This window comes from Oncorhynchus nerka, linkage group LG26, assembly GCF_034236695.1.
Source record: "Oncorhynchus nerka isolate Pitt River linkage group LG26, Oner_Uvic_2.0, whole genome shotgun sequence".
Taxonomy (NCBI): Eukaryota; Metazoa; Chordata; class Actinopteri; order Salmoniformes; family Salmonidae; genus Oncorhynchus; species Oncorhynchus nerka.
In genome coordinates, this window is record NC_088421.1 from 51,031,523 (window position 1) to 51,048,701 (window position 17,179).

General features: G+C 45.7%; 1 long non-coding RNA gene across 1 annotated transcript; it reads left to right on the plus strand.

The window, feature by feature from the left end:
- The first annotated feature begins 1,717 nt into the window (after positions 1-1,717).
- Positions 1,718-6,691, plus strand: LOC135564821 (uncharacterized). The gene is made up of 3 exons (XR_010461279.1): positions 1,718-2,011; positions 5,812-5,928; positions 6,272-6,691. It is a non-coding gene; the product is annotated as an uncharacterized LOC135564821 (long non-coding RNA).
- Positions 6,692-17,179: the final 10,488 nt, after the last annotated feature.

The following is a 17,179-nucleotide window of genomic DNA, read 5'->3' on the forward strand; positions in this document are numbered from 1 at the left end:
CCTTCCCAAAACCAAAGACAATCTCTGTTCAGGATCTGAATTTATAACCTTTTGCATGATAACTTTCCTGCAATGTAGGGAATTTAAAACTTGTAGTGTTTTTGAGATGAATATAAAAAGGTTGTTGAAGTCTGTAATACAGATCACTTCCTCTGCAACAGCGTCAGAAAATATGTGATTTCCTCATGAAATGTAAATAAGTGTGTAGCTTAACGCAGTTACAACATGGCTGTAGAAACTGTGGCACAACTAGAAGTAGGATAATTAGGTTGTCAAACATTCAATAGACAGAATCGGCTGAGATATGATTCTGAACGACGTGAGGGTCTCTTTAGGAAATGTTTAGGAAATATCACTATATTCTCAGTTATTTAGAATGAAACTGATTTGAAGGTGATGAGTCCTGCTACTGGTAGTCTATGTAAACTATGTCAGACCACTTGTGGGTCGCGGCAGGGCTCCAGGTGGGTCGGGGGATAGTCTATGTAAACTCTGTCAGGACCACTTGTGGGTCGCGGCAGGGGAGGTGGGTCGGGGATGATATTGCCCAAAACAAATGTTTTCAGTATTAACTTGTAAACTTAAAACCAAATAGAAAGTATAAAAGACAATGGACTGAAACATATTTCAAAACAGCATATCATCTTTGAGAAAATGTTCATTCAACTAAATAAAAGCTGGACAATTGGGTCAGAGGGCCCAGGTGATGGGGATGTTATAATGTTGGAGCATAAGAACACAGGAGTAACCAGGTGGGTCAATAACATTGCACATGCAGTAACCATGGCAATTGGTGTATTTATTTCCCTCCGTTCAATTTAGAAAAAAGAAACTCAGTTGGTCACGTCTGGGAGCCTTAACAAACAGTTACACATTATATTATTGTTATTATAATTATTACTGACAACAAACATGGAGATGAGGTGACAAATATCAGTTACAACTACATGTTCATGTGATGCGTTGAGTTGTCACTGTGTTAACCATCCACATGCTGGACTCTGTTTAGTTGTCACTGTGTTAACCACAACCAACATGTTGGATCTCTGTTTAGTTGTCACTGTGTTAACCACAACCAACATGTTGGATCTCTGTTTAGTTGTCACTGTGTTAACCACAACCAACATGTTGGATCTCTGTTTAGTTGTCACTGTGTTAACCACAACCAACATGTTGGATCTCTGTTTAGTTGTCACTGTGTTAACCACAACCAACATGCTGGATCTCTGTTTAGTTGTCACTGTGTTAACCACAACCAACATGTTGGATCTCTGTTTAGTTGTCACTGTGTTAACCACAACCAACATGTTGGATCTCTGTTTAGTTGTCACTGTGTTAACCACAACCAACATGTTGGATCTCTGTTTAGTTGTCACTGTGTTAACCACAACCAACATGTTGGATCTCTGTTTAGTTGTCACTGTGTTAACCACAACCAACATGTTGGATCTCTGTTTAGTTGTCACTGTGTTAACCACAACCAACATGTTGGATCTCTGTTTAGTTGTCACTGTGTTAACCACAACCAACATGTTGGATCTCTGTTTAGTTGTCACTGTGTTAACCACAACCAACATGTTGGATCTCTGTTTAGTTGTCACTGTGTTAACCACAACCAACATGTTGGATCTCTGTTTAGTTGTCACTGTGTTAACCACAACCAACATGTTGGATCTCTGTTTAGTTGTCACTGTGTTAATAACCACAACCAACATGTTGGATCTCTGTTTAGTTGTCACTGTGTTAACCACAACCAACATGTTGGATCTCTGTTTAGTTGTCACTGTGTTAACCACAACCAACATGTTGGATCTCTGTTTAGTTGACACTGTGTTAACCACAACCAACATGTTGGATCTCTGTTTAGGGGACAGTTCTCTAAAATGAGTCTCTCTGGAGCGAGAAAGAAGGGGGGCCCTGCCTCTAAAATGAGTCTCTCTGGGGAGAGAGAGGAGGGGGGCCCTGCCTCTAAAATGAGTCTCTCTGGGGAACATGACTCCAAATCTAAGAGGTGAGATTACAATGTTGTTTAAGAACTTTGTTTCTAAGACGTTATATCCCCCAAAAATGCACATGTGTTAATTTACTCAGAAATGATGGGAACCTGCAGGTGTCTGTAAAATATTATTGTTCATTAGAATTTTTGAATGTTAACATGACACAATCATTTAGTTAATTATTGCCTAATATGTTGTCATGTAACCTTGTTGTTTTAGCTAATTCTGATTGTTGTTACAAGCTCTTATTTATATTACCGTTATATCAACACACTTCAATCCTGTTGAAACCAAAAATACATTCCATCTTGCTTAATATATGGAACCACTAAAGTTCTATATAGAACCCTTTATAGGAGGTTAGCCTGTCTGAGTATACAGTATATATAGAATATATATAGAACCCATTTATAGAGGAAGTGTCTGAGTATACAGTATATATATAATATATATAGAACCCATTTATAGAGGAAGTGTCTGAGTATACAGTATATATAGAATATATATAGAACCCATTTATAGAGGAAGTGTCTGAGTATACAGTATATATAGAATATATATAGAACCCTTTATAGAGGAAGTGTCTGAGTATACAGTATATATAGAATATATATAGAACCCTTTATAGGAGGTTAGGAAGTGTCTGAGTATACAGTATATATAGAATATATATAGAACCCTTTATAGAGGTTAGGAAGTGTCTGAGTATACAGTATATATAGAATATATATAGAACCCTTTATAGGAGGTTAGGAAGTGTCTGAGTATACAGTATATATAGAATATATATAGAACCCTTTATAGGAGGTTAGGAAGTGTCTGAGTATACAGTATATATAGAATATATATAGAACCCTTTATAGGAGGTTAGGAAGTGTCTGAGTATACAGTATATATAGAATATATATAGAACCCTTTATAGGAGGTTAGGAAGTGTCTGAGTATACAGTATATATAGAATATATATAGAACCATTTATAGGAGGTTAGGAAGTGTCTGAGTATACAGTATATATAGAATATATATAGAACCCTTATAGGAGGTTAGGAAGTGTCTGAGTATACAGTATATATATAGAATATATATAGAACCCTTTATAGGAGGTTAGGAAGTGTCACAATACAATACAATACAATACAATACATTACATACAATACAATACAATACATTACATTACAATACAATACAATACAATACATTACAATACAATACAATACAATACAATACATTACAATACAATACAATACAATACAATACAATACAATACATTACATTACAATACAATACAATACAATACATTACAATACATACAATACATCACAATACAATACATTACAATACATTACATACACACAATACAATACATTACAATACATTACATTACATTACAATACATTACAATACATTACATTACACTACAATACATTACAATACATTACATTACATTACAATACATTACAATACAATACATTACACTACAATACATTACAATACATTACATTACATTACAATACATTACAATACAATACATTATACTACAATACATTACAATACAATACATTACAATACAATACAATACATTGCATTACAATACAATACATTACATTACAATACTATACAATACAATATATTACAATACATTACAATACATCACAATACAATACAACACAATACATTACATTACACTACAATACATTACAATACATTACATTACATTACAATACATTACAATACGTTACATTACACTACAATACATTACATTACACTACAATACATTACAATACAATACAAAACATTACAATACATTACAATACAATACAATACAATACAATACAATACATTACATTACACTACAATACATTACAATACAATACATTACAATACAATACAATACATTACAATACAATACATTACAATACATTACAATACAATACATTACAGTACAATAAAGACTGGGTTTATTGTTGTTGCTCATGTCCGTTTTCTGGGTTTAGTTGTTTTATGACACTGTTCTGGAACTGTCCTCCTCCCCGTACAGAACTGTCCTCCTCCCCGTACAGAACTGTCATCCTCCCCGTACAGAGCTGTCCTCCTCCCCGTACAGGAACTGTCCTCCTCCCCGTACAGGAACTGTCCTCCTCCCCGCCTCCCCGTACAGGAACTGTCCTCCTCCCCCGTCAGAACTGTCCTCCCCCGTACAGAACTGTCCTCCTCCCCGTTAGAACTGTCCTCCTCCCCCGTAGAACTGTCCTCCTCCCCGTACAGGAACTGTCCTCCTCCCCATACAGGAACTGTCCTCCCCCATCCCCGTACAGGAACTGTCCTCCTCCCCGTACAGGAACTGTCCTCCTCCCCATAACTGTCCTCCTCCCCGTACAGGAACTGTCCTCCTCCCCCGTACAGGAACTGTCCTCCTCCCGTACAGGAACTGTCCTCCTCCCCGTACAGGAACTGTCCTCCTCCCCGTACAGGAACTGTCCTCCCCCCGTACAGAACTGTCCTCCTCCCCGTTTACAGGAACTGTCCTCGTCCCCGTACAGAACTGTCCTCCTCCCCGTACAGGAACTGTCCTCGTCCCCGTACAGAACTGTCCTCCTCCCCGTACAGGAACTGTCCTCGTCCCCGTACAGAACTGTCCTCCTCCCCGTACAGGAACTGTCCTCGTCCCCGTACAGAACTGTCCTCGTCCCCGTACAGAACTGTCCTCCTCCCCGTACAGGAACTGTCCTCGTCCCCGTACAGAACTGTCCTCCTCCCCGTACAGGAACTGTCCTCGTCCCCGTACAGAACTGTCCTCGTCCCCGTACAGAACTGTCCGCGTCCCCGTACAGAACTGTCCTCGTCCCCGTACAGAACTGTCCGCGTCCCCGTACAGAACTGTCCTCCTCCCCGTACAGAACTGTCCTCCTCCCCGTACAGAACTGTCCGCGTCAGAACTGTCCGTCCCGTCCGTGTGGCACCAAGGATATTGTCCGTTCGGTAAGCTAGCTAGCTACTCTACCAGCAGCATCCTAGTTACCATAGCTACCACTACATCATCACCGGCTGTCTGCATTTCCTGTGGACCGATGGAGCTCCCCGGTTGTTTCTTCCACCTGTTAAATCCCGGTGAGGCTTCTCCCTCTCTCGTTGACGGATGCTGGCTACCTCTGTCCGGTTCTCCTCTCTTCACTAGATGGACGGTAACTTTAGTGTTTAACCCCTCTGTGTCCAAGGACCGAACTTTTGAATATTATTTTCAGGGCGCCTCAATAGCAGGTATTGAACCCCGGGTAAATAATCACTAGTCAGAACCTCAACCTCAGTAGACATTCATTATAAAAATCATCTTAATATCTGATATTGTGAGTAAATAACCTCGAGAGTGCGTCTTCCAGCCCTCTAATAAATTACATCATTCAACCCTCCCGGCTAGTAAATTTACCTCAACATTCCCCAGAGAAGGCAGAGTAACGACACCAGCCTTTTAGCGGGGCTGACAGACTGACTACAACGCTCACGTCGCTAAATTAATGTCGTTATTAAAAATGACACACTGCTCGCGCGCGCAACGAGCGCGTCTAGAAGTCAGTTCTATTTGTGACGCAGTTCGCGCTGCATCTTCTCATTGGTTTATAGAAGCAGGTACCCACGTGCCATCTCCTCATTTAGCAAAAAAACATAACTTAACATAAACATAACTTCTTTAAACAATAAAAGCTAATTTACGAACATTTCTGAAAATGGATATATATAAAATGAAACTCTTCTTATGTTTCCCCATCTGAGCTCAGAGTAGATGAGAGATGTAATGTTTGTCTCTGTTGTGTTGAAGACCAATCAAGCAGGAGAGACCAGCCTCCCCTGTTCCCAGCTGTGTGTCTATGAAGAGTGACCGGTCTATGAATCAACCTATATCCTTTAGAGAGGGAGACTTTTCTACTGAACAAAGGTAAGAAGAACTCATGGGTCCTGGTCAGTGAGTTAAACAACACTGTCTCTAGTCATTTCTCTTCTCCCATTTTCCCATTTATTGTTGTTGTTTTCATAATCCATAGGCTAATCATTTTGTCCATTTTCATAGTCCTAAAACAATATTAGACAAACACAACATTCCCTCCCTGTGTGTGTGTGTGTGTGTGTGTGTGTGTGTGTGTGTGTGTGTGTGTGTGTGTGTGTGTGTGTGTGTGTGTGTGTGTGTGTGTGTGTGTGTGTGTGTGTGTGTGTGTGTGTGTGTGTGTGTGTGTGTGTGCACTCCCTGGATGAGGAGATGTAATCTCATGTTTTGTCCACAGAAACCAACAGGAGAGATCAGAGTCAGAGATTCTCAGTGGTCAGTCTTCCCAGAGTCATCAAACACTGGAGAAATGTAAGATCTGTCTGCCTCATGTTGAATGCTGTTTTATAACATTTAAAAGCTGTAGCTAAAGTACAGCTAAAGTAGCTGTGTAACTCAATGATATTGTAGCAGCCTTAACACTGTAATTTTTCAGAGTAAATAACTCACGGACATTAGAGAAGCTTTAACCAAGTTCGAATTCTACCTAAAGGGTCTGTAATTCAGACAACAAAACATTTGACACAAGCACTGATATTTAACATTTACATTTACATTTACATTTAAGTCATTTAGCAGACGCTCTTATCCAGAGCGACTTACAAATTGGTGCTTTCACCTTATGACATCCAGTGGAACAGTAGTGCATCTAAGTCTTTTAAGGGGGGTGAGAAGGATTACTTTATCCTATCCTAGGTATTCCTTAAAGAGGTGGGGTTTCAGGTGTCTCCGGAAGGTGGTGATTGACTCCGCTGTCCTGGCGTCGTGAGGGAGTTTGTTCCACCATTGGGGGCCAGAGCAGCGAACAGTTTTGACTGGGCTGAGCGGGAACTGTACTTCCTCAGTGGTAGGGAGGCGAGCAGGCCAGAGGTGGATGAACGCAGTGCCCTTGTTTGGGTGTAGGGCCTGATCAGAGCCTGGAGGTACTGAGGTGCCGTTCCCCTCACAGCTCCGTAGGCAAGCACCATGGTCTTGTAGCGGATGCGAGCTTCAACTGGAAGCCAGTGGAGAGAGCGGAGGAGCGGGGTGACGTGAGAGAACTTGGGAAGGTTGAACACCAGACGGGCTGCGGCGTTCTGGATGAGTTGTAGGGGTTTAATGGCACAGGCAGGGAGCCCAGCCAACAGCGAGTTACAGTAATCCAGACGGGAGATGACAAGTGCCTGGATTAGGACCTGCGCCGCTTCCTGTGTGAGGCAGGGTCGTACTCTGCGGATGTTGTAGAGCATGAACCTACAGGAACGGGCCACCGCCTTGATGTTATTTGAGAACGACAGGGTGTTGTCCAGGATCACGCCAAGGTTCTTAGCGCTCTGGGACGAGGACACAATGGAGTTGTCAACCGTGATGGCGAGATCATGGAACGGGCAGTCCTTCCCCGGGAGGAAGAGCAGCTCCGTCTTGCCGAGGTTCAGCTTGAGGTGATGATCCGTCATCCACACTGATATGTCTGCCAGACATGCAGAGATGCGATTCGCCACCTGGTCGTCAGAAGGGGGAAAGGAGAAGATTAATTGTGTGTCGTCTGCATAGCAATGATAGGAGAGACCATGTGAGGTTATGACAGAGCCAAGTGACTTGGTGTATAGCGAGAATAGGAGAGGGCCTAGAACAGAGCCCTGGGGACACCAGTGGTGAGAGCACGTGGTGAGGAGACGGATTCTCGCCACGCCACCTGGTAGGAGCGACCTGTCAGGTAGGACGCAATCAAGCGTGGGCCGCGCCGGAGATGCCCAACTCGGAGAGGGTGGAGAGGAGGATCTGATGGTTCACAGTATCGAAGGCAGCCGATAGGTCTAGAAGAGAGTTAGCTTTAGCAGTGCGGAGCGCCTCCGTGATACAGAGAAGAGCAGTCTCAGTTGAATGACTAGTCTTGAAACCTGACTGATTTGGATCAAGAAGGTCATTCTGAGAGAGATAGCGGGAGAGCTGGCCAAGGACGGCACGTTCAAGAGTTTTGGAGAGAAAAGAAAGAAGGGATACTGGTCTGTAGTTGTTGACATCGGAGGGATCGAGTGTAGGTTTTTTTCAGAAGGGGTGCAACTCTCGCTCTCTTGAAGACGGGAGGGACGTAGCCAGCGGTCAGGGATGAGTTGATGAGCGAGGTGAGGTAAGGGAGAAGGTCACCGGAGATGGTCTGGAGAAGAGAGGAGGGGATAGGGTCAAGCGGGCAGGTTGTTGGGCGGCCGGCCGTCACAAGACGCGAGATGTCATCTGGAGAGAGAGGGGAGAAAGAGGTCAGAGCACAGGGTAGGGCAGTGTGAGCAGAACCAGCGGTGTCGTTTGACTTAGCAAATGAGGATCGGATGTCGTCGACCTTCTTTTCAAAATGGTTGACGAAGTCATCTGCAGAGAGGGAGGAGGGGGGGGGAGGGGGAGGAGGATTCAAGAGGGAGGAGAAGGTGGCAAAGAGCTTCCTAGGGTTAGAGGCAGATGCTTGGAATTTAGAGTGGTAGAAAGTGGCTTTAGCAGCAGAGACAGAGGAGGAAAATGTAGAGAGGAGGGAGTGAAAGGATGCCAGGTCCGCAGGGAGGCCGACTCCTAGGCTGAGTCTCCTCCTCCGCAGCCGAACAGCCAATGTATCTATGATGCTATACAAACCTTAGTGATATCTGTTCTTCCTCACTTCATCTGACCCCCCCTCCATCACTAATCCATGTCTCTCTCCTCTTATCAATGCCTGACACATGTAATCACTTCCCTGCACCAACACATTCCAAGCTTAGTGCTACACTATATACCTTCCTCCTATAACCATTACCTTCTGGTGTAGACCCTCCACTATATACCTTCCTCCTATACCCATTACCTTCTGGTGTAGACCCTCCACTATATACCTTCCTCCTATAACCATTACCTTCTGGTGTAGACCCTCCACTATATACCTTCCTCCTATACCCATTACCTTCTCTGGTGACCCTAGACCCTCCACTATATACCTTCCTCCTATACCCATTACCTTCTGGTGTAGACCCTCCACTATATACCTTCCTCCTATAACCATTACCTTCTGGTGTAGACCCTCCACTATATACCTTCCTCCTATCATCTTCTGGTGTAGACCCTCCACTATATACCTTCCTCCTACAGATACCCATTACCTTCTGGTGTAGACCCTCCACTATATACCTTCCTCCTATAACCATTACCTTCTGGTGTAGACCCTCCACTATATACCTTCCTCCTATAACCATTACCTTCTGGTGTAGACCCTCCACTATATACCTTCCTCCTATAACCATTACCTTCTGGTGGAGACCCTCCACTATATACCTTCCTCCTACAGATACCCATTACCTTCTGGTGTAGACCCTCCACTATATACCTTCCTCCTATACCCATTACCTTCTGGTGTAGACCCTCCACTACATACCTTCATCCTATAAACATTAACTTCTGGTGTAGACCCTCCACTATATACCTTCCTCCTATAACCATTACCTTCTGGTGTAGACCCTCCACTATATACCTTCCTCCTATAACCATTACCTTCTGGTGTAGACCCTCCACTATATACCTTCCTCCTATACTATATACCTTCCTCCTATAACCCATTACCTTCTGGTGTAGACCCTCCACTATATACCTTCCTCCTATAACCATTAACTTCTGGTGTAGACCCTCCACTATATACCTTCCTCCTATACCCATTAACTTCTGGTTAGACCCCACTCCTCCTACACCCATTACCTTCTGGTGTAGACCCTCCACCCTTCCTCCTATAACCATTAACTTCTGGTGTAGACCCTCCACTATATACCTTCCTCCTACAACCATTAACCTGGTCCACTATATACCTTCCTCCTATAGACCCTCCACTAATACCTTCCTCCTATAGACCCATTACCTTCCTCCTACTTCTGGTTTAGACCCTCCACTATATACCTTCCTCCTACAGATACCCATTACCTTCTGGTGTAGACCCTCCACTATATACCTTCCTCCTATAACCATTAACTTCTGGTGTAGACCCTCCACTACATACCTTCCTCCTACAACCATTAACTTCTGGTGTAGACCCTCCACTATATACCTTCCTCCTATACCCATTAACTTCTGGTGTAGACCCTCCACTATATACCTTCCTCCTATAACCATTAACTTCTGGTGTAGACCCTCCACTATATACCTTCCTCCTATAACCATTAACTTCTGGTGTAGACCCTCCACTATATACCTTCCTCCTATACCCATTACCTTCTGGTGTAGACCCTCCACTATATACCTTCCTCCTATACCCATTAACTTCTGGTGTAGACCCTCCACTATATACCTTCCTCCTATACCCATTAACTTCTGGTGTAGACCCTCCACTACATACCTTCCTCCCCTCCACCTTCCTCCTATTACCTTCTGGTGTAGACCCTCCACTATATACCTTCCTCCTATACCCATTACCTTCTGGTGTAGACCCTCCACTCCTATATACCTTCCTCCTATACCCATTACCTTCTGGTGTAGACCCTCCACTATATACCTTCCTCCTATACCCATTACCTTCTGGTGTAGACCCTCCACTACATACCTTCCTCCTATAACCATTACCTTCTGGTGTAGACCCTCCACTATATACCTTCCTCCTATACCCATTACCTTCTGGTGTAGACCCTCCACTATATACCTTCCTCCTATACCCATTACCTTCTGGTGTAGACCCTCCACTATATACCTTCCTCCTATACCCATTACCTTCTGGTGTAGACCCTCCACTATATACCTTCCTCCTATACCCATTACCTTCTGGTGTAGACCCTCCACTATATACCTTCCTCCTATACCCATTACCTTCTGGTGTAGACCCTCCACGATATACCTTCCTCCTATACCCATTACCTTCTGGTGTAGACCTTCTAAACCTCAGCACTCCCTCAGTGACATGAATATTCTCATCAAGCAGCGGCAGGGATGTGTTGTGTTGATTGAGAGAAAATACTTCAGAAAACAAACAAGAGAGAGTAGAGCGAGAGAGAGAGAGAGAGTAGAGCGAGAGAGTAGAGCGAGAGAGAGAGAGAGAGAGAGAGAGAGAGACTTTTGACTTTTGGTCTTTCTTTATTGAAACATTCTCAATTCATTTAAAACTCACCCCCCCACTCCTAAAATAAAAAAATAAAAAATAAAAATATATCCTGTACAAATCACCATACACAAAAAACCTCTCCTACAACCGTATATCCAAAACATCTTCCCCAGCAATACAGACAGCCCCCCCAACACACCATATCTCCTCAAACATCTCCACACATTTGATCATTTTATAGAACTCAAACTCAACCCTAAGGCGCGCAGAGACCATCCCATTAAACAGTAGTAAAGGGTCTGTTATCCCCCCACCTTTGACCCTGTTCCTCTTTGTTAGCCAAATAGCTAACTTTGCCTGAGCAAACAGAAAATTCAACAAAACACATTTTTCTTTCTCCTTACTCGAATACCTGTATCCCATTATAAACATCCCAACAGCAAAACCACCCCCAACCTGTCACACAGACATTCCAACAGAGACATTAATGGCATTAACCTGGTGCACACAGAAAACACATGAATTACAGTTTCTTTCATTTGACAGAAAGGACACCCTGCCCAATTTCCGGATCAACCCACAACCAGCTGTTAGTGGCCAGGGCTCCATGAAGAACCCTCCACTGGAGGTCCCCTGACCTCTTTGGTACTGGGGTTTGTAGAGCGCCCTCCATCTAAAACCCACCATACTCTCCGCCCCACATACCCCCTGCCACTGATGTGCCTTCACTCCTGTTAGGCTTCTAATGCTCCTAACCTTAACGCAGAGGTTGTAGAGGGCTTTACCTCCCACTCCCTCAAACTCCCCCAGGCTCGGAGTGTTAAAATCTAACAAGTCCTCCAGACCCCTTGCCAGTCTCCAGTCTCTGCCGTCACCTGCAGTGGCGGGAACATTGGTGGCCCCTCTCCCTTTGGCCTCTCAAACACCCCCTTACCGGCTCAGACAGTGCCTCCTGGACCTCCTCCAGGAATCTCTCCAGCAGCCTAAGAGACGTTATTCCTGTTTGTTGCGCCAAGACCTCCGGGGGTTTTCCACCCCTCCTCTCCCAGCAGTCTCAGGTCACCCAGCCTTTGTAAACCCCCTGCCATCAGTTGCCTCTGCAGGGTGGCCGACTGAACCGATCTCAAAGGGATGGCTGGGTTGTGGAAGATAGGCTCCTCCCACACCCACTGTCCAGGCTCCACACCCCCTTCTCGTGTGGGCCTTAGCAGCTGCCAGGCCCTCAGCACCGCAGAGTAAAACTCTGAGAGACCTGCTGTACTCAGCCTCTCCAGCTTCATGAGGAACAGCTGCCGGTCCAACCCTAATCCGCCAGCTCTCCTCAGCAGCGCGCATGCTGGTTCCCTCCAGCCAACATCAGTGTGGTACAGCAGTCTCTGCACCGCCTTTAGTCGGAAAGCAGCCATCCTGCTCTCCAGTTCCACCAGGCCCTGTCCTCCTTCGTGGACGGTCATGTACAAAACTGCTGCCTTCAGCCAGTGATGTCCCGACCAAAAGAAGTCCACCAGCTTGCGTTGCAGGTCTGCAAGCAGACCGGCGGGGGGGTTGAGGACAGCCAGTTTATGCCACAAGGAAGATGCTACCAGGTTGTTGATTATCAGCACCCTCCTCTATATGACACTTGGGACAGGAGCCACCTCCACCTGGCCAGTCTTGACACCACTGCCTGTGACAGCCCCTCCCAGTTCTTGCTGACCCACCTCTCCGAGCCCAGGTACACCCCCAACACTTTAAGCCCTTCACAACCCCACTGCAAACCCCTGGAAGCAGAGGAGGAGCCCTATCCCCCATGCCCCACATAACAGAGCTTTGCTCTTTCCCCAGTTTACCTTAGCTGATGAAGCTCCCTCGTACACCTTCAGACTGGTCTCTAGTTCCTGCATATCTTGCCCATCCCTGACCATCACAGAAACATCATCTGCATATGCTGAGACTGCTATTCCTGTCACCACATCCATGCCTGTCCAGCACACTCCCCGCAGTCTCCTGCGTAGCAGTCCTAAAAAAGGCTAAATGGCTAGTGTGTACAGCTGCCCAGATAGAGGGCATCCTTGTCTAATGCCCCGTCTCACCCAGACTGGCCTACTGAGCCCCCGCCCACCTTAACCATACATGACGCCCCAGCATACAACAGCTTCACACAGGTCACAAAACTCTTCCCAAACCCAAACACAGACATCACATTAAACAGATACTCATGATCCACTCTATCAAAAGCCTTCTCTTGATGTAAAGAGACCAGTCCAAAGTTCACATTAGAACCTCTCGACAAGTCCAACATGTCCCTAATCAAGAACAAATTGTCCGTGATTGAGCGTCCCGGTACACAATATGTCTGGTCCTTGTGTATTATAGAGTCCAGATGGGACTTCAGTCTGTTAGAGAGGACCTTGGCAAAAATCTTGTAGTCCGCACAGAGTAATGCCACAGGCCTCCAGTTCTTAAGTTCACACAAGTCCCCTTTTTTTTTGGGCAGGAGAGTCAGAGCCGCCCGACGGCAGCTCATCGGCAACTCTCCTACCCCGACGCATTCACGCAACACGCAAAAGAAATCCTGTCCAATTGTTCCCCAGAATTTTTTGTAAAATTCCACTGGAAGTCCATCGACCCCGGGTGCACGACCGGGGGACATCTGGGTTACTGCCTCTGCCAGTTCATGTGACAACAGAGGAATGTCCATTTCATCCCTCTGTGCCCGAGAGAGCTTAGGGAGTCCTGCGAACAAGACCTGAGCACACATAGGATCACACATTTCTGCCCTATACAATTCAGAATAAAACTCCACAGTCCACTCCCGCATCTCCCCCACCACAGAGCTCACCCGCCCATCAGACAGCCGTAGGTAGACAATGCATACCCTTGGCTTCACTGCTCTGTCTTTCCAAACCAAAGAAGAAGGAGCTGGGAGCATCCATCTCCTTGAGCATGGAGAACCTAGCTCTTACAAGTGCTCCCTTTGCTTTAACCTGGGAAAAAACTGCCCAGGTCCCTACGTACCCGGCTAAGTTAGCCTGGAGGCCTACATTGCCTTGCCCCACCATCTCTACCTCCATCTCACTAATACACCGCTCTAGTTCCCCCAATACTCTCCTAGCCTCTGAGGATGAGAGAGCTGTGTACTGTTGACAGAAAAGCCGAATTTGCACTTTCCCACACATCCCACCATTGACTCAGAGACTCATACTCCTCTCTTCGCTGCCCCATCTTTCCCAAAAGTCTGGAAACCTGAGCAAAAAGTGGCATCTTGTAAGAGCTTTACATTGAACTTCCAATAAGATGCCTGCCGGGGCCTGGTGAAATAGACAGCCGAGCCATGGTTATGTGGTGATCTGAAAACCCCACTGGGAGAATGGTAGCACCCAGCAGCTTATTGCTCTGATTCCTGGACATGTAAAAACGATCAAGTCGAGCTGCACTCACCTAGCCCCAAAACCTTCACCCACGTATACTGTCTTGTGTTTGGATGTTTAGTTCTCCAAACATCCACTAGGTCAAACTGATTAAAGATATCCCTTAACACTCCCACTGACACTGAATGAGGCTCTTCCCCATTTCTGTCTTTTTGTAAAAATCCATGTACAGTTCCAGTCACCTCCGATCACCAGCGTCTCCTCAGGCGCTACTTGTGAGAGTTCCTGTCTAAGACTCCCAAATAGAACCCCTCTTTCTCTCCCTGTGTTAGGCGCATACACATTTATAAAGACAAAACACATGTTGTTAATTTCTGCTTTAACAACAAGCAACCTACCCCTACACACCTCCTTTGAGGAGCAAATTTTTACAGCCAGACCCGGTGCAAAAAGGACTGCCACCCCTGCACTAAGATTTGTCCCATGGCTCAACACACTTGCCCCTTTCCACCAGAGCCCCCAATCAACTTCATTCACCACATCACTATGCGTCTCCTGCAGAAACAACACCTGTACTTTTTTTTGTTTTACATATTCACCCAACACACTCCTCTTTCCCGCATCTCTGGCGCCATTTATATTGAGCGAGCCTACCCGAAGAGTCTCCATAAGAAGTGGGAGAAAAGCCAGCAGAGAAATAGACCAATAGCAAAGCTCAAAAAGCCCCAGTGTCAGTAAGAAATTAAACATTTAAACAGTGTCTGAAGGTAAACCTTTACGCACTGTTGTGACCCACTTCCTCAACCTAAACCGTTTCCTGGGTGAGAGGACACCATGCCCCTCATTTCTCATAGCATGTTGTACTGATCTTACAATCTTTTCTAGGATCAGGAAAAAAAAAAGCCTCAAGATTAACTTTTTTTCCCCTTAGTCTCATTCAGGAACCTTGTCAGTTCTCTCAACGTGTACTTAGACCCCACTGGTTGACTGGCTGTCAGCTCCGGGCCAATTGAAGAGGAGTCTGAAAGAAATAACTCCTCATCCTCTTCCTCAGACTCACTTTCCTCCTCTTCTCTATCTCCCACCCTGACCACCTGCCCTTTCTCTCTGGTTAGCAACAGGCAACATTTCCATGGTGCCTTTGTCCACACCCTTTTCATTTTCCTCTTGACACCCTCCTCCTCCCCCTAATCTCTTACACTTCCCCACTATACTCTCCTCATCCACTAGAATAACCTGACTAGACGCAGTATCATCTGCACCACCCTCCATAGCATGACTAGGGCCAGCCTCAGCTACACCACCCTCCATAGCATGACTAGGGCCAGCCTCAGCTACACCACCCTCCATAGCATGACTAGGCCCAGCATCATCTGCACACCCTCCATAGCATGACTAGGCCAGCCTCAGCTACAGCTACACCACCCTCCATAGCATGACTAGGCCCAGCATCATCTGCACCACCCTCCATAGGACTAGGGCCAGCCTCAGTTACACCACCCTCCATAGCATGACTAGGCCCAGCATCATCTGCACCACCCTCCATAGCATGACTAGGGCCAGCCTCAGCTACACCACCCTCCATAGCATGACTCGGCCCAGCATCATCTGCACCACCCTCCATAGCATGACTCCCCAGCATCATCTGCACCACCCTCCATAGCATGTCTAGGCCCAGCCTCAGCTACCCCACCATCTCTAGCCTGACTATACCCAGCCTCTGCTTCTCCACCATCTCTAGCCTGACTAGACCCAGCCTCCACTACCCTACCATCTCTAGCCTGACCTCAGACCCAGCCTCTGCTTCTCCACCATCTCTAGCCTGACTAGACCCAGCCTCCACTACCCTACCATCTCTAGCCTGACTAGGCCCAGCCTCATCTACACCACCATCTCTAGACTGACTAGGCCCAGCCTCTGCTGTCTGCATCTCCTTACCCCTGCATTTTGACCTCGATTTCCCCACTTGCGCTTGTACCCTCACCTTGTCTATGGCCTTTATGTGGGCACGCAAAGCTCTTGTGCCCCAAATCCCCACATTCAAAACACTGTAGACTATCTGTGCTGGCAAACCTGCATAGAGCCCCTCCCCATGCCTCACTTTGAAATGCACATTTAGCTGTTGCTCATTATTGTTCAGAAACATAAACACTTGCCTCCTGAACGAAACAACGTGCTTAACGGCATCTGCCTGAAAAAACCTGCTGACAGTACACGGAAACCGCTAGCAAACTTACCAAAACGACCAGCTCTTCCTAATTTGATCATCCGTAATAAAACGGAGGCAAATTTGCCACTACAACTCTTGTTGAAGGGGTAGAGAGAGGTGAAATTGACACCAACACATCCCTTACAAATATTCCGCTAGCAATTAGCCTACCGACCAAATTAGCCCTTTTCATGAACACAACCACAGCTTTGTTCATTCTAGAAGCAGAATGTATAAACTAAGCTCCTACCTGTTCACCGACCGCGAGCAGAACCTCCTCCACCTTAACTCCGTTCTCAGGAACACACCTGAATCCATGCTGTATCGACAGCGTCTCCTCCGCGCTAGCTGAGAAGCCATTGCGCACACTACACCTTCCAACCCCCAGGAAAGTTACTCTGTCCTCTTTCACCCTAACTTTGAAAAAAAAAAACTTTGGATAACGCTAAAAACAAATATTGCATTAACCCCTCCACCATAGAAAATAACATGTAAAGAAAATAATCAAGAAAGTTAGTTAGATAGAGCTTTCCACACCACAAACACTCAAACTCCCCAAAACTCCCAGCA